Genomic DNA, 19,260 nt, shown 5'->3' with positions numbered 1-19,260 from the left:
CATGTTTTGATTTGGCAGGGCTGTTTTTTGATCCACCCGGGGTCAAATTGGGATCTTTTGCTTGTTAGGCAAAGGTTTAAACACTACACTATGAAGCCACTCAAAAAAAAAAAAAAAATGACATGGACTAAAACAATTAAATATAGTGATGACAAAAACAATCAGCAGACTCATGATTTTGTGCAACATATTATCTGGAATAACCCACGGAAATACTACAACATAAAAAATGTGCTTTAATAAAAGAGAACTGCACTATAGAATTGTGTGCATTTTACTGGTAGAACATGTATATCTCAATGGTTTGTGTCTAAGTGACGAGTTTCTCAATGTCTTCATTCATCAAACAGTGTATTTTATATAATCTGACTATAAATCTGCATTCATACTGTGCAATAATATGTTGATGAACTGCAACTGCAATTTTTATTATTACCCTAAGTGAATTTTAGCCAGAAAACCTTTTGAACAGAAACAATCTAAGACTCCAATATCATTCAACAAGCCTTTGGTCTGATACTGCTTTGACCCCATAACAAAAGGCCATGACGCCGATGAGATTGTAATTGTATGGCTTCAGGTTGAATCTATCATGGGTAGACTGTGAGAATAAAGGACAAAGATGGGAGCATCTATATTTAACTTTCTTTTTAAAGGGTACATTTGCAGATTTGATAAAATCATTTGTGTAAGGCAGTCGTGATCTGTAATCGCACAGAGAACACCAAAAAACCCTGTCAAACTAAATATTTCTCTTTATCTTGCTGTATGTAAGATATGCCCCATCTACTGGATAGATAGGGGATTAAATATCTTACTATAATGATTGTAGCATTATGTATGTATATATGTCTGTGTCCCCAATCTCCTCCTTAACAGGTGGATGAAACTTTGCACAAACATTATCACACAATTATTAACATCTATATGCTTTAAAAAGATTTATTATGAATCCCAATTCTTTTGATATATATATTATGTTAAGTTCATCATCCCCCTGTGAATGAGATGTTACATCCTCTGTTTGTGTTTGTTACACGTGTCATGTTCAACATACGTTACCCGTACGTAACTTAATGGTCACCAAAATTTGTATTGACGATGGAATTTTGTTCAAGTCACCACTAAACAAGGAAGGAAGAAATAGACATAAAGTCCTTAAATATTACAGACATATTGCTTAACAATATTGCTTAAAAATTCGTTCTGGTAAAGCTGAAGATGTTTTTGACGAACATTAGGACTGCATGAACCTTACAGCAAGTAGTGCCTAATTTTATGTAAAATTTTATTTTCATTTTAAATGCTCTGTTGATATTGTTAATCTATATAATTAAAATATAAATGAATTACTATGAAGGCAGCAGTTAAATGATCAACCTGTGGGTAATTTAGATTGTATGTGTATTATAATTGGGATCTTAAATTTGACCAAAGAAATCAATACATGTACTATGTCCCTTAAGTGTCACTTTTAAAATTACAGGCTAAACACGTACATTTTTTTGGTGATTATCACCAGCTGCATCAACATTATGGTATTCCACATAAACATCAACCTGATTGTTCATAGGTTAGGTTTTGTTTCTCTTTCTCTATCTATGTCATGCCCTGTGAGGGCGGTCCCTCCATGGAGCTGCTCCACACCTGTTCTCCATTGAGGCAATCAGCACAGCCTTCTTAAGATGACAGCAGACCTCGACTCATTGCTGGATCATTGACAGAGTTACAGTCAGTGTCGGCTCAGTATCAGGCTAATGACTTACCTGTTCCAATTGTCTTATCTAACTCCTCGTCTCTCGCCTCAGGTCAGCTGTGGATTCCTGCCCGCGCTCCATCGCCGCCACCGTCTTGCCCCCCCGCTCCTGCGGACCCTTGGGACCACCGTCACTCGTATTCCTCGTCGGAGGCAGCCTCTCCTCTCCCTCAACAACTCTCGCCCCTGCTCACTTCCCTTCGCACATTCTATTGTTAATAAACCTGTTAACGCTCACCCTCCTTGTGTCTTTTCGTTCTGTGGACGTGACAGAATGATCCAGCCACAAACTGACGCGTCGACCGCCAGCCCCCTGGATCGGACCATGGCTCTACAGGAGGAGACTCTCCAGCGGCATGAGCACATGCTGCGGCTGGTTTCCAGCCAGCTGGGCGCCACCACGCAGCAGCTCGCGGAGCTGAAAGGTATGCTGGAGGCCACCGCATCACGAACGCCCTCCGCTCCCCTCTTTTCGGCTCCACCACAGCCCCCGCTGCCGCCGGGAGACCTCCCGGGACCAGCCGGACCGATCGAAAGAGCCCTTCCGACTCCGGAGCCTTTCCATGGGGACCTGGGAAAATGTGGGGGTTTTCTCACCCAATGCCTTTTTGTTTTCCAACAGCAGCGGACCGCATTTGCCTCAGACGGCACCAAGATCGGCTTCATTCTCGGATTACTACGGGGACGGGCGCTGGACTGGGGACACGCGGTGCTGCAGAGGGACCCTGGAATTACTTACCGTGAGTTCCTATCTCAATTCAAAGAGGTGTTTGATAAGGGCTCCTGTCCGGAGGCGGCCGCGCAAAAACTCATAAATGCACGCCAAGGGAAAAGAAGCGTTGCAGACTTTTCAGTGGACTTCCGGATCCTCGCGGCGGAGGCGGGCTGGGAAGAAAAATCGCTCAGAGGTATATTTCTTAACAGCCTAAATGAGGAAATCAAATATGAACTCGCCACCCGAGACCTGCCGCCATCCCTGGGGGCTGTGATCTCCCTTTGTATTCGCCTGGACGATCGCCTGAGCACCCGGCGCGGGCTGCGAAACTACAATTCCCATCAGGCCTCTCGTCGCACGGCCCCGGCTGATCGGGATGACACCCCGGAAGAGGGACCAGAGGTTGCGGGGACACCTGTTGGCCTGGTGGAGCAGCCCATGCAGCTCGGTCACTCTCGGCTGTCAGCAGCGGAGCGCCGCCGGAGGATGGCGAGCGGTGAGTGTCTTTATTGTGGACTAAAAGGGCATTTCATTAATTCCTGCCCGACTCGGCCAAAAGGGGCCGCCCGTCGGTAATGGTGGGGATACTGACGGGCGCGGTCAATGCTAGTCCCTCCCAACCCAGGTTAACCATCCAGGCAAAAATTAACCTTCCTCCCGAGAGTCATCCGGCGCTCGCCTTAGTGGACTCAGGGGCTGAGCAAAATCTTTTGGACCGTGCTCTCGCTCACCAGTATGGTATTCCCTTCGTCCCGCTTCCTCAGCCGCTTCAGGTGGTTGGCCTAGATGGCGCCAAACTTTCCACAATTACCCACCGGACTGACCCCATCTCGCTCACTCTCTCAGGTAACCACTCTGAACTAATCTCATTTTACCTTTTCGAGTCTCCCCAGACACCCATCGTTCTCGGCTTTCCTTGGCTTCAACGACACAATCCACACATAAATTGGACCACTCGGAGCATCTCTGGATGGAGCGAGCAGTGTCACCTGCGATGCCTTAAGGCCGCTACTCCCTCCGTCCCGCCCGCAGCATCTCCCAAGGACAACACGCCACCCGACCTCTCCGGAGTGCCCAAGATATACCACGACCTCGCTGAAGTGTTCAGCAGAGATCACGCTGTCTCCTTGCCGCCTCATCGCCCCTACGACTGCGCCATCGACATCCGCCCGGGAGCTCCCTATCCCTCCAGCCGCCTGTACAGCCTTTCCAAACCGGAACGAGACGCTATGGAAAAGTACGTCACTGAGGCCAGGGCAGCTGGTCTCATCCGGCCCTCCACGTCTCCCTTGGGGGCCGGATTCTTTTTCGTTGCCAAGAGGGATAAGTCTCTCCGCCCATGCATCGACTACCGGGGCCTCAACGCCATCACCATCCGGAACAAGTACCCACTTCCTTTACTCACCTCCGCGTTCGAGCTACTACAAGGAGCCACCATCTTTTCGAAACTGGACCTCCGCAACGCTTACCACCTCGTTAGAATCCGCAAGGGAGACGAATGGAAAACAGCGTTTAATACACACCTCGGTCATTTTGAGTATCTGGTCATGCCATTCGGACTGACCAACGCCCCCGCAGTGTTCCAGGCCCTCATTAATGACGTACTCAGGGATTTCATTAATCATTTTGTCTTTGTGTACCTCGATGACATCCTCATATTCTCCTCCTCGTTACAGGAACATCAGACACATGTGCGGCAGGTGCTGCCGCGGTTATTGGAGAACCGCCTGTTCGTGAAGGGGGAGAAGTGTGAGTTCCATGTTGACACCACCTCTTTCCTGGGCTATGTCATTGAGAAGGGGCGGGTGAGGGCGGATCCTGTCAAAGTCAAGGCCGTGTTGGAATGGCCAACACCCGCTGATCGCAAACAGCTGCAACGTTTCCTGGGCTTTGCCAACTTTTACAGACGCTTCATCAGGGATTACAGTCGGATCACCCTGCCATTAACCTCTCTTACCTCTCCGAAAACCCCTTTCAGGTGGACGTCTGCCGCGGCTGAGGCCTTCCAGCTCCTGAAGGACCGTTTTACCACCGCCCCAGTCTTGCTCCAACCCGACCTGTCACAACCCTTCATCGTGGAGGTGGACGCCTCCGATGTGGGAGTAGGGGCCGTCCTCTCTCAACAGGCAGCAGGTACCCTTCAGCCGTGCGCCTTTTTCTCTCGTCGACTCTCCCCCGCCGAGAGCAACTATGACGTCGGGGACCGCGAGCTGTTGGCCATCAAGCTGGCACTCGAGGAGTGGAGACACTGGTTGGAGGGCGCTACACATCCATTTCTGGTGTGGACGGACCACAAAAATCTGGTTTATCTCCGATCGGCCAAGCGACTCAACCCCCGGCAAGCCAGGTGGGCCCTGTTCTTTACCCGATTCAATTTCACCATCTCTTACAGACCCGGGTCCCGGAACGTGAAACCAGACGCCCTCTCTCGTCAGTATGCCTCCCCGGACCACTTCTCCCAGACGGACTACATACTCCCACCTTCCTGTGTCATAGGCTCTATCACCTGGGAGATCGAGTCGGCAATCCAGACGGCCCTCCGGACTGAACCGGACCCCGGTACCGGCCCTCCTACCCGCCTCTACGTGCCCTCCCAGGTTCGGGCCCAGGTTCTACAGTGGGGCCACACCGCTAGGTTTACCTGTCACCCAGGGGCTCACCGAACCGTCACCTTCCTCCAACGGTATTTCTGGTGGCCCTCGCTGATTAAGGATGTCCGGGAGTATGTGGCTGCTTGCAGTACCTGCGCTCAAAATAAGCCATCGACCTCCTCACCCGCTGGTCTCCTCCGGCCCCTGCCGACCCCCAAGCGGCCCTGGTCACATATTTCTCTGGACTTCATCACCGGCCTTCCTCCCTCTGAGGGTAAGACTGTCATCCTTACCATTGTGGACCGTTTTTCTAAAGCTGCTCATTTCATTGCACTCTCCAAGCTCCCCTCAGCCCTGGAAACATCCCAACTGCTTACTGATCATGTCTTCCGCCTGCACGGCATTCCTGAAGACATCGTATCCGATCGAGGGCCCCAATTCACGTCTCGAGTATGGAGGGAGTTTTGCAAGTCGCTCGGAGCCCAGGTGAGCCTGTCTTCAGGTTATCATCCTCAGACTAATGGTCAGACAGAGCGTACCAACCAAGAACTCGAGGCAGCGCTACGCTGTGTGGCCTCCACCAACCAGGCCACCTGGAGCTCCCATTTGGCGTGGATCGAATACGCCCACAACTCCCTCTCGTCCAGCGCCACAGGCATGTCACCTTTCGAGGCCTCCTTGGGTTTCCAACCTCCCCTCTTGCCCACCATCGAGAGGGATCTCCAGGTTCCTTCCGTCCGACACCACCTCCGCCGCTGTCGCCGTGTGTGGCGGGCGGCCCGGTTGGCCTTACAGCGCACCAAGGACCAAAACAAGCGAGTGGCAGACCGACATCGGACCCCGGCGCCAGCCTATCAACCTGGCCAGAAGGTATGGCTCTCAACCAGACACGTGCCTATTCGGGCTGAATCTAAGAAACTCGCCCCTACATTCATTGGTCCATTTGAAATACACTCCCTTGTCAATCCTGTCTCGGTCCGGCTTAACCTCCCTCGCAACATGCGTATTCATAACGTCTTTCATGTGTCCCAAGTGAAACCTGTCTCTACCAGCCCTCTGTGCCCGCCGGCAGCCTCTCCTCCTCCGGTGCGCATCATCGACGGCCATCCGGCCTACACCATCAACCGCATCCTGGATGCGCGCCGCCGCGGCCGTGGTTATCAGTATTTGGTGGACTGGGAGGGCTATGGGCCGGAGGAGCGCTCCTGGGTGTCCCAAACGAACATGCTGGACAAACGCCTAGTGCAGGAGTACCGCCGGCGGCATCCAGACAAGTTCAGGTCGCCAGGAGGCTCCCGTTGAGGAGGGGGTACTGTCATGCCCTGTGAGGGCGGTCCCTCCATGGAGCTGCTCCACACCTGTTCTCCATTGAGGCAATCAGCACAGCCTTCTTAAGATGACAGCAGACCTTGACTCATTGCTGGATCATTGACAGAGTTACAGTCAGTGTCGGCTCAGTATCAGGCTAATGACTTACCTGTTCCAATTGTCTTATCTAACTCCTCGTCTCTCGCCTCAGGTCAGCTGTGGATTCCTGCCCGCGCTCCATCGCCGCCACCGTCTTGCCCCCCCGCTCCTGCGGACCCTTGGGACCACCGTCACTCGTATTCCTCGTCGGAGGCAGCCTCTCCTCTCCCTCAACAACTCTCGCCCCTGCTCACTTCCCTTCGCACATTCTATTGTTAATAAACCTGTTAACGCTCACCCTCCTTGTGTCTTTTCGTTCTGTGGACGTGACAATATATCATTCTGTTGTTAATGTTTTTGTCATCTGACTATATACAGTGGTACAATGAAGACATACATAAGCAAAGTGAAAAAGCGCGGCAAGCCTGATAAAAACCAGCTGAAAGTTTTTACCCAATCATAAATTGTTTGAATATACACAGTATATAAGCCAAAAAACCCAACAGACTTATACACCAGCAATGGAAATTTATGAAACACCCAATAGGCTACATTATATCAGTGAAGCTGCCCTAAACATTGGACAAAGGTGTCAGTAAAGATAACATTACAGATGAAACATATTACAGATCACTTAAAATGTCACCATTTATTAACATTATTTATTATTTATTAACATTAACTTAATAAACCAATATAAAACAGGCTATTTTGGTTAGCTTCTAAATCTTCAATGTGGAACATTAAATATAGTAATTAAGGATTTTCTATTTCTGTGCTTGCATTCATTTTCATGATTTTAATTAAATATAAAGACTAGACTTAACAAAAGGCAACAAGAGAGATGCACAAACAAGAACTGATTATGGATGTATCTCTGTTGCCCCAAACCAATTTTAGAAGATAATAAGGCTATAAAAATAAAAAGGTCATTTTGACCTGTTCCAAATTATCCACCTTCACAAACCTTGATAATATATTAGTGTGACAAATTACTATTTTCTTTCTCCTCCCTCTCTCAATACCTTTTTTTTTAATAAAGTTCAATAAAGCTATCCATAAAAAGCAGTCAAGGAAATTGGACAAGGGAGGACAGCATCGCCATGGAAACAAATGGATTTTCTGGTGGAAAACAATGTGTTTTCAGCCCAGCTAATGACAACTCATATTTACCAACCGCTTTGGGATCGTACACACGGACAGCAACAGGAGTTACCATTTCTTGTGCTCCATATCTTCATGTATCCCCAGGGTATGCAGGGAAATTGTGAAAAATGTGTGAACCCCTTCTCATCTACATTTAAATAAAGATTTTTTTTTTTTTTAAATGGTGACCAAAACAGTTCTGACCTATTCATTTTTTTTCCTGAAAAAATATAATGTAATGTAAAATGTCAAATGAATCAAATCCCAAAATATTTCATTTTTGTTTAAAATTTTTATACTACAATGACAAAAAACAAATAGTTTATTTATATATTTCTATTGCATGCAAATGAAGCGCTTCAATCATTCTGCTTAATTTGCATTTTGCAACAATTCCTCTCAAAGTGGGATGCCGTAATATTCAAAAAGCTATTCTGAGCCTGCCAATGCACAAACTCATAAAGCAGAAGGTAAAAAGTATAGTCTGTGCTATTCTGTGTGAGCATAGATAGAAATGTGCTCACACAAAATAGCCTGTGCTACAGTATTCTGTATGTATAATGTTTGTTATTTTATTGTCTCTTAAGAGCTATGAAATCTGGAGCACCTAATTCTGGACTATGTGGAAGTGGCGTAGTGAGGATGGTGAAAGCTAAATCGAAACATGGAGAGTCAGGATGTGTGCATCTGTGTGCATGTGCTACATAACACTTTGAATGTCATCCATCAACCGCATGCATGACCCACATGTGAAAAAGTTGCTAATGCTGCTGATGTTAATGTAAGGCTTGCAACTTTTTCCCTCCTTGTGGCATTTTTGCTGTGGTAATATACTTGTAGCTGAACGCTGCTTCATTGCAGCTGCTATTTCCAGTAATGCAGTAGCTTGTGAGTAACACATAAACTGAATAAGGACAATTAAACTAAACATTAAACATCGGGTATATTAGGCTGCCTTCTGGTTTTTCTATCACCGTTATGCCGCATGGCGTGTGACTTCTAGAGCGTTCATATTGTGAAAGCATTCATGTTTGAAAAGACATACAGACCCACATTTGCTGCAGTAAAAATCAGGGTATGTGCATGCACTTTGATTGTACAGTATGCACAGTATAGTTGCTTGCTACTGCCAGACAAGATTAGCATCACAGTACTGCCAGAGGCATGCAGTGTCAGGTGATTTCAAGCAACTGACTCTACAGTTAATTGTATGTCAGAAAACAAAGCTGACAAAGTGCACACAGCTATGTGTTAATATGATTTTAGCTAATATAATTTGAATACCTAATATATTTATTTGAAAATTTTATTGTATATGATTGAAAAAAAAGGTAATACCAATGAGGTCTCATGCCAAACAATGATTTCTGATGTGCAAATATTATAATTCGCTAATGAAATAACTTAAACACCTTAAAGCATGCTGGGGAAGGGGGGAGAGACCCCAAACAACTGAAAAAGCATTGATTTTACCATCTGTACTTTTTGGGAAACACTTTCCATAATGGGCTGGCAGCTGACTGAGGCCTTTTGATGAGATTACACAGGGGACACAGGGGTTAAAGTGGGATTTGGCCGATGGGGGAACCCTAAGATCGAGTGTAGCAGTGCATCATGGGGAAAAGAATTACTTAGAAATAAGTCACATAATAACTTGTTTTGTGAGCTCCAGTAGATCTTTCTATGTGTACAGGCTGTGATCAGCTGACCTGTGTTGCTACTCTTTGGGGATTTAGCCATCTGAATTCAACAAGATACAAGTAGATGTTTCACGAGCTACATGGCTGATTCCCAAGCCCTAGACACTACAAACCTAGTATTAGATTCATTCAGTTGAGTGAATCTAATCAGCATGATCACCTTAAATATAAACTGATAACTGCTAACCTTGATGTAACCTAGTAACAGTACCTTAGATGTAACTAGCCCAGCATAGTGCAACACTGCATATTAAACAGTTAATCCTGCAACTTTTGAATAAATAAGCATACCAGTATAGTTTGTTTTGCAAATAGTTTCACAAAAACATAATTCAGCAACACATCATGTATAGATCCAATGTCTGATTTAAAATTTTTTAAATTAATTAGAATATTTCATGTAAGTTTTTAATTTCCAGTCTATAAAATATCACTTGCTGAACAGCCATTAAGGCTCTAATCTTCCTCTCCTTTCCCCGTTTCTTACATCTTTCTCCATCCATCACTGTCACACATGAATGTTTTCTCTCTCGCTGTGAAATATAGCTATTGTACATTTAGCTCACAGACATATTTTAGGACAAACTACACAGGAACAGTTTGTGTGTTTGCTTATATTTGTTGAGCTGTTTGAAAAGTTGCATTTGAAATTACCTGCTACTTGAAAAACATTACTAGTTTATGCTCTCTCCTCTTCTGTAGCTAGCTAGATGCTGAACTACCATGACCGCAACTTTACGTCTTTGCCATTAATGCATCAAACCTTACGAAGGAAAAAAGATGTTGAGGCTGTAAGCAGGCTTTGGGATGTCAATATGTTCTTATTACTGAGCAAGTAACTCCATGCCGCCACTAGAAGCAATGCAAGGTGGTGGCAGGTGAAAAATTAACTAATTCAATTGTAATACACATTAACCTGCCTATGAGATTTAATTACTCATTAACTGAAAGTGTCAGAACCCTGCCTTTACAGTACCTCTAAAAATCTTAGAGAAAAAAGCTTGGTGATTTGTGTCTCTCCCTTACTGTGGGTGGCATGTCACATCCAGGAGACACTTGACAGATCTGGGAGTGAGATCCAACTGAGCAAGAGGGGAGGATGCGGGCTGAAGGGTGGGGGTGGGGAGTCTAACCCACTGCCTATTCGTTTGAGTGCTGGTGGATGCAAATGCAATGGGTCACATATATACACAAGGCAAGCAGTTGCAAAAACAGATACTACCCAGTGGATAAACATGCTGGACACACTCACACAGAGGCTAGAAGGCATTGTTCCAGCTCTTCCTGCAAGCTGTGGAGATTTGATCCTCTACCAAACATGCTGCCTCCACAGAGAGCAGGTGTCAGACCAGGTGAGTGCTGTGCACTGACAGTTAGCATGTGACCTCGCATCAAAACCTGGCGACACGGAGAGGGCATGTAAATCCCCAACTAAATAGCATCTACAAGGCTCATGTCACCAAAAATGAGTCTCCTCTCAACCCAACCCAACCAAATTCCACCAAAGACGCAGCAGTTGGCAGCCAAATTAGCTAGCGGTCACCATCATATGTCACTTCATAATCAGAATCATAATCAGAATCTTTATTGTCATTGTACACAGAAGTTGCACAACGAAATTTAAAATGCATTCCTTTTCTAGGTGCCTCAGACAATAAATAATAAAATAATAAAAATATGAGTGATAAAAATGATTACTAAAATACAGTGCACAATAGTAAATTAACAGACGAATCTAGCCCCAATACACACACCAACGCACGCACACAGTCAGCACTACCACCCCACTTGGTATAGATGTCCAGTAATATCTATGGTCAATAAGAAGGTATTAGAAAAGAACAGAAAAATAGAAAGCGATAGAGAAATCTGACAAAGTCACCCACTACCAAACTATTGTAGCACAGAGTTGTTTTCCTGATGCATGCTCTTTTCTGACCTTAATTAATTCCTCTTTGACAGAATTATTCAAGCCAACATCCTAAAATCAAAATAACTCCCAATTTTAATACTTCACATGTTACTTGTGCATTTAGGGTCATCTTAATCAATATTTGCGCATACATAAACCTCCCTTCTGGAAACAAGAGTCTGACTTCACACAAATTGGGGATTTTTCAGGGTCACCTCTTTACTTGCTTCAGTGAGATGCATTCAGCAGTGTTCAGAATATTCTGTTCTGCTCACAATGTTCTTTTCCATTAAAAAAAAGTTTCAATACAAGTAAGTGACTTGCAAATTTTGAAAAGTTATCTACTACTTCTGCACTTGAGGCAAACTACAATATTTTGTTTCAAGTACAAGGTTAAATACTATCTAGTTTCACAGATACCTGGACTGTAATATAATTTAAATCCCATCAACTAATAAGATCAAGTCACTGATTTTTTCCCTTTTACTTCCTTTTAACAGTGAGCTCAGAGCGCATGTATAAAATTATTTCTTAAGTTGGCCCTTTATTCTCAAGTGTTTTTATTAGAAACAAAACATTAAGTGCTGATAATGCTTTGCAGTTGAGTCTGTTATGAACAGCTAAATGAACTGTGAAATGTGCAGTTCATTGTGCAAGTTAAATTAGCTTTCATAATTTGCTCAGGTACACACAGATAACAGCCTCCAACCCACTGGTACTGTATACTATGGCAACAAACGAACACATTAAATAACATCACTTACATTTCAGATGTTATCATGGGAAGAGCAATTTCTGCAGGAAAGAAAAAGTATAATGTTTGAATATGTCTTATTATGAAACACAAAAATTGAGGTTTTTAAGCCAGTTCCTAGGTGTGTATTTTACAATACATTAGGGCCTTATTAATACTTGAATCATAAAACACATAAAACGAAGAAAAGTTGGGATGCTGTTTAAAATGTAGACAAAAACAATGCAATTAAAAACAATAACATTTCTCAGTTTCAACATTTGATATGCTATCTTTGTTCTATTTTCATTTTCATTTGTTGTCTAATGAATTGCAAATCACTGCACTCTATTTTTACTCAATAGGCTTGTACATCTAATTTATTATGCTTACAATGTTACCATTTAAATCGTTTACTACTGATTTCTTACACTTAGTCTCAACTATTATCTATTGCTATGGAAGAAAAAATAAATTAATCACAACACTGCACTGAAGCCCCCCAGCTGAACAAATGTGCTACTTCTAATGAGACTCAAGTAGATTATCTCATTCTCTGCTGTTTTCTGTTTCTCTTTGAGTATCATTGACGAGCACATACTACCCAGCACATTTGAGTGAATGTGGCATGAGAAAAATGTCTCATTTCCACACTGTCAGTGGTGTATGAAATATCCATCTGGATGTCCAGTCATTTACTCCAAAGCATTCTCCCTGCTCATTGCCTTACCTACAACCTCTCCCAATTATTTGATGATTCTTCTTATATCTTCTCCCTATTCCCAACCCCAGGTGTCCATTCTGTTGTGCTGTGATTGCTAGTTTCAGTGCCATGGCTCTCCTCCCACTGGCCAAGATTTACTTCGTCTAATTATGCACTCATTTGCTACCTAATCTCCACAAACACACTCTAAGAAAGCCTCTTGATGCTAGAAAACAAATGTGCCGTTTCCACAGGATAACATCAAGATTTTTGCATTTTTTTCAAATTGTGAAATTAAGGAGTGAAGCTGCACAGCAGGAATTCTTAGATATAGCCTCGGCTATTGACCCATTTGTGCCTCTAGCTATAGTATCCTTGACTTCCTTTCCAGGCTTCCCTGGGATTCACAATACCTTGGCTTAGAGTCTGTTGGTAAAGAACATTACTTCTTTTCAAATAGCCTCATGTGATGACCCATGCCAGTACAATGATATGTTTTCAAATGGTAAGCTGGGCTTGCTGTAAATCCAGCTTTTTGGCAGTGGCCCCAGGCCTTAGGGTTCATGGTTGGCTTGTGTACAAGAGCTGAGCCAAAAATGTCATCCCATGTATGATTCTGTATTAACCACTCAGTGATGATGGACTGTTTGTAATGTAATTCAGCTGCAGTAATATTATAAACATACTTTTTATACTGGGGAAAAATGCTCCTGAAAAAAGACATTTCATTACATTAGCAAAATTTGCATTGTTTCCCATCAGTCTACATTCAGTAACCCGTGATGCCAAAGTGATAACATGTCTTTAGAAATTTTGTGATGTTTTAATCAAAATCAAATACTGAAATCTCTCATTCTGAACCCTATTTTACAGTTGTGGATTCAGGTCTTCTCAGGTAAGTCTCTATAAACGTTGCACACCTTTTATCCCATTCTTCTTGGCACATTCCCTCAAGCTCATGTCAGATTGTATCAGAAGTGTCTAATTTCAGGTCTCTCCACAGATTTTCTGTGAAGTTTAGATCTGGGTCCTCCTTCACTACATCCATGAATCTTCTCTCTGCTCTTCCTCTTTTCCTCCTGCCTGGCAGCTTCAACATCCTTTGTCCAATATATCTACTATCCCTCTTCTGCACATGTCCAAACCATCTCAGCTTTGCCTCTCTAACGTTGTCTCCAAAACTGCTCAACCTGTGCTGTCCCTCTGATATACTCATTTCTAATCCTGGCCACTCCCGATGAAAACCTTAACATCTTCAACTCTGCCACCTCCAGCTTGGCTTCCAGTCATTTTGTTGGCTGCACTTATCCTTTCTTCACTTCTGACTGGGGTCCCTGTCCCTGCTGCTTAGAAGCAAGCCCCATAGCATGATGCTACCACCACCATGCTTCACTACAGTGATGTCAATGGCTATTAGCTAGGACTAAGTCGTGTCCTCAGAATATGTTGCTTGGAGTTCTATACAAAGAGGTCAGTCTTTGACTCATCAGTCCAGAGAACTGTATTCTCTCGCAATGTCCTCAACCCAAAGCTTTAGTAATCGTTCCACACATTCATCCATAGTTCATACATTTTGCCCTGATCTATGCCATAGATGTCATGGCTTGTGTTTTTTCCTGTCCAATCCATTAAGTTAATCATGGCAATCATGTTCAAGACATATCTTGATAAATAAATATAATTTTAAAAACAAGATATTTGCTATTATGAACTGCATTGTATCCATTGACTGCATACTGACTGACTGTTTAGGATGTCTGCTGAACACAGAATGCAAAAATTTTATACACATAATCTAACAGCTTCAACAAAACACTACACGTGCATTTATATTAATATGGTCATTTTAATGACAAAATTAACTGAAAACAATTATTAGAACAAGTCTGGAGTTTATGAACAGGAGTCTTAGATGATAAAACAAGTACTCTGTTGAATATTGGCTGATGTATGATGTTTTGTGTGCACCACACAAACTTAAGCACTTTCTGGCTACTGCTACAGTTTTGACAGCTTGGAAATAAGATCCTTAGAACTGGGACTTTGTTATAATGCATGGGACACACCAGCTGGGACTACATCAGACCTTTGTCTGTATTTGATGTTATATGTTTGTGCTTGTTTAAGTACAAAAAAATCACATTCATTAGCAGGATGGATCACAACATGAAGTGAAAAAAATGATTATGATCAGGTGAGGCTGTTAATCCTAATGCTAGGATTAACATTTTTATTTTTTTCTCCTTTGAAATCCTTTGGCCTTCTGTCTGTTTGTTGTCTAAACCACATTGCTCGAGTGCTTATGCTGGCAGAGTAAACACGTTCAGCACTTTTACCCACTATTAAGCATTTTCACACACTTTTTTGTATGTTTATCTCACCACCACCACAACTTATCATTACACAAACAAAAAAAAAAAAAAAATCCCACTTCCATCCAGCAGCCCCAGTGAAACCTGTTCTCCATCTTGTCCATTCATCTCATCTATGCAACATTCCATCACCCCCCTTTTTCCTGCCATTCATCCCACAGCCACTCTGTGCTGTGTCTCTTTCACTTGTTTTTGCTGTCACTGATGGTAGGCTGTCAATCTTGACAGATGTGTTTCCACTAAGGATGCACTAAAAGGTTATATCTGCTGTGCAGAAGGCTGAATGCAAAAGGTCAACTGTGAATTATGAATGTGCAGGTGCTTTGAGAGGTAGCTTTAATAAAGCTGATATTATATATGTCAAGATGTTTCTTTATACTACTTTACCCACTTTGTAAGTGGTCACTGGCCACGGTGCATTAATGAAGCTGCATCCAAAGCTGCTTATAGCAGCACTTTGGTCAATATAATGATTCAGTGGAGAACAAACATTTAGAATGTAACTCACCTTCTTTACTGCTTCATCTTCGGCATCTTTTCTCTCCTGTGCTTAATTCCACACTCCTTGTTGTCTGCGTATGCACATTTCTCCACCTTGAAGTGAATAAAGTGAGAATCAGAATGATATTATAACATATGAAAACACTCCTGTGGTGCTCTGTTGGCTAACATGCTGGTCCCTGTGCCATGTACTCATGCTGTGCTGTTGCTTCCTTCTCTTTTTTTAAGGTGCATTTCAGACATTATACATATAATGTAATGAAAATTACTGTATATGTACACAAATCCTCACCCCTTTTTTGCAGACCCAAGAAGAAAATGCTAGTCTTTGGACCGAGTAGTAGGCTTAAGACATTAAATGACTGTGTGCATAATCACCTAAGCCCTGCGTTGTTTGGCTGTAAAATCACAGCACTAACATGCTTGTTTTGATCCTAAAACTTGTCTTTTGAGGAGCTGCGTTTCAGGAAAACAGCACCAAAAGAGGGAGGAGATATGGAGAATTCATTTTAAGCCTATTTGTGCTTATTTTAAATCTAGTGTGTTAAGACCTTGAGGTGTTTTGAGAGGGTGAGAACAGTCTTTGTCTCAGGTCAACGACTCTCTAGTACTAAAAAGCAGAGTTTCTGAAAGGTTTTAGAGAAAGGTTCATGTAAGAAAAAACTACAATGTTTTTTGTAAATATTCCTTAGATCCTATCAAGCCAGAGTCATTATTCTTTTGAGAATCAACAAAGCAGTTGCAAATTAGGTTTCTAGAAAGCATCTCTTTCTGATATCCCATAAAGGTGATGAAGAGGAGGTGGCAGGTAGTTCATTGTGGGGGCAAGGAACAGATGGTGGTCTGTCTGACGCTCGCCAGGTGGGACTTGATTTGGACAGGCATACACATTCATCTACCCAGACACACGCAGGTCAGGGGGAGGGCACTGATACTCCAGGGGTCCTAGGTCTGCTTTACATGACAAGGATGAGCGGATACCCAAAACAGTGTGACAATATAAAGTTCATTAGAATTTGATGCAGCAGTGGAATAAATCACAGAAAACCATATAACACAAACAAGCTTTGCTTCAGTTCTAGAAGTAAATACCTCTACAGGGTTCTTGTCAAGAAAATCTCTGAATGTAAAAAGAAGTCTAAGCAGGTGTTCTGCTCTATTGTGGTTCCTTGTTGCGGATAACCAAATGGTGCACAAGCTGAAACAAATGCCACATAAGTTGATATAAAGTCATTTATGACTTGCCTGAACTTGGAAAAGTCTATTTCTACAATTAAGTGCCATGTCAGTCAGCTAAGCTAAAAATGTAACTTATAATTAACTTATACTCAAAGCAATGGCAATTGTATTTATAAAGCACATTTCATCACATGTAAATTCAATGCACTTAACATAAAAAGATAACATAAATAAATAAATAAATAAAAACCTATGTAAGTCTACTAAGCCTTAACGCAATAAAAACAAGAAAAACTTTTCAAAGCACTACAAGTTAACACACAAACACACATACACAAACGAACAGTAACTAAATGTAAGTCTGTGAGAATAAAGTTAGGTTTGTTGTTGACCGTTCTAATTGATCTCAGGTCAGCGAGCAGCTTTTTCCCAAGACGCAGTAACCAAAAGCACTCTCAGCACACTTAGATCTAATTCTGGGAATAGTTAAAAGATCTGCACTTAATGACCTGAGATGTCTAGTTGGGTCATAGACACTGAGCAAGTCAGCGATCAACTGGAGAGACCAAACCACTGTCCAAAATAATGCCAAAGTTCCTGATTTGCTCACTGTGTTAGGGATGATAATTATGATCAAATTTTCTGTCTATGACTTTTTGGACCAACAACAAATATTTCCATCTTGTCTTTATTCAGTTCTAAAATGTTTCTAGACGTCCAGGAGTTAATGTCATCAGTGCAGCTGATTAATTTCTGACCAAGAATTAGATCATCAAAGGAACATGATAAGTACAACTGTATATCATATGCATAAGAATGGTAGGATATATTTTGATTCTTTATGATAGTTCCAAGCAGATGCATGTAAAGATTGAAGCGCAATGGACCAAGAACTGACCCTTGAGGAACCCCTGATTAATTTTTTTATTTCTGCAGATCTAAAACAATAAATGGAAACATAAAAATTTCTACCCTTCAGGAATGCTGAAAACAAATTGTGAACCTGACCAATTAAACCAGCTAAATCATGAAGTCTATGAACAAAAATGTTACAATCAACAGTGTTAAAGTTAGCAGTGAGATCAAGTGGTACTAAGACCAAAACTTTCTGTGAATCACTGTTGATCTTCACATCCTTGATGACTTTCAGGTCATTGATGACTTTAGTAAGAGCTTATATTTCTAGCTACTGTGGTTGTCAAACATTTTAGCTCCAATCTTATACTAAACAATCAGACTATTGAGTTTTTATGAGGTTTTAGTTTTGGGTGGTATTATCCACGACTAAAATGATCTTGAACACGTAATTCAAACCATGAAGAACTTTATTGTATGTTTTGCTATGTAGGACACAAAAAACTTTATATTTATATTAGGGGTGGGACTTTAACGAGTTAATTTTGATTAATTAATTACTGAGAAAATAATGAATTAAAAATTTTAACGCATTTTAATCGCACTTTGCACCGTGGAATGTTTGTCAGTGCACGAATTCCAGGCATACAGATTATATTGACGCACAATGTCCAAATTCAGGGGCCGCATCCTTCGAAAGACCGGGTCCTTCGCAGCCCACGAAGACCGCAAAGGCCGGAAGTGAGCGGCTAGCCTTCATATCAGCGTCGCCTGCCCTCACCTCTGCGTAGCTCATGTCGCCTAGCAACATGAGTGCGAAGCACAGCTGTGTAAAAGCAGCTGGTTAAACGGAGAACGAACTTTTGCTCCTTTTTGTGGTTTCATTTTAATTCTTTTATTCAAAATAAGCTGTTAAAACAAGCATAACACATTTCAACATCAAGGAATACAGCTGAGCGAATGATTAATTTCCAACTATATTAAGTGAGACATTAATGTTGAATAAATCTATCCAGTTATGATGCTTAACTTTAATTTTAGGAGTTTGCTTATCACAGGAGCACTTCCACCCTTCGTTGGTCTGTGTAGTAGACTGGTGGGAAAATAAAATTTTCAAGTTTAAGCTTATGTATATTGATTCATTCATCAACCAAACTTAAATTAATATTTCTCATGTTAAATATTGAAATGTGATTAAAATGCAATTAATTTTGATTAATTAATTACAAAGCTTCTAATTAATTCGATGAATTTGATGAGTCCCACCCCCAATTTATATATACTAACAAAAACCTTTTGCCAGGCCTGTGGTGCTTGTTCTCTTTGCTCATGTATGAAAACACAGACGTGTATATACATTTACCATATTATTCTTTTTATCTTCATTACATCACTGTATATAGTGAGATGGCAAAACGGTTGTTCATAACACCAAGGAAATGAATAATAGAAACATATTTATTATATTTATCATTCTTCTTCTTTGCAAGTGACACATTCATTGTTTAAGACAAAGTAATCAATTACAGGCACTATTAGCATCAGTTTTGATGAACAGTTATCTACAGATATGCACAACAACACATTCCAGTGAGCCCAAAGTGTGCCACTGCACTAAAAACTGTTCAGCAAAATTTATTTACAAAGAACACCATAGACATAGACACAACATAGATGTAATATTGCCTTT

At 42.1% G+C, this 19,260-nt stretch overlaps 1 protein-coding gene across 1 annotated transcript in view; it reads right to left on the bottom strand.

The window, feature by feature from the left end:
• dlgap1b (discs, large (Drosophila) homolog-associated protein 1b) overlaps window positions 1–19,260 on the bottom strand; it is a 103,320-nt gene that overhangs the window by 54,345 nt on the left and 29,715 nt on the right. The window contains exons 2-3 of the mRNA XM_030756268.1: window positions 15,544–15,629; window positions 11,992–12,022 (exon numbers count right to left, since the gene is read on the bottom strand). The gene's annotated coding sequence lies outside the window, so the exon portion shown is untranslated. The remainder of the gene's footprint in view (window positions 1–11,991; window positions 12,023–15,543; window positions 15,630–19,260) is intronic.

The sequence above is a fragment of the Archocentrus centrarchus genome, chromosome 20 (assembly GCF_007364275.1).
Source record: "Archocentrus centrarchus isolate MPI-CPG fArcCen1 chromosome 20, fArcCen1, whole genome shotgun sequence".
Classification (NCBI taxonomy): Eukaryota; Metazoa; Chordata; class Actinopteri; order Cichliformes; family Cichlidae; genus Archocentrus; species Archocentrus centrarchus.
This window is presented reverse-complemented; position numbering and strand designations above follow the sequence as displayed.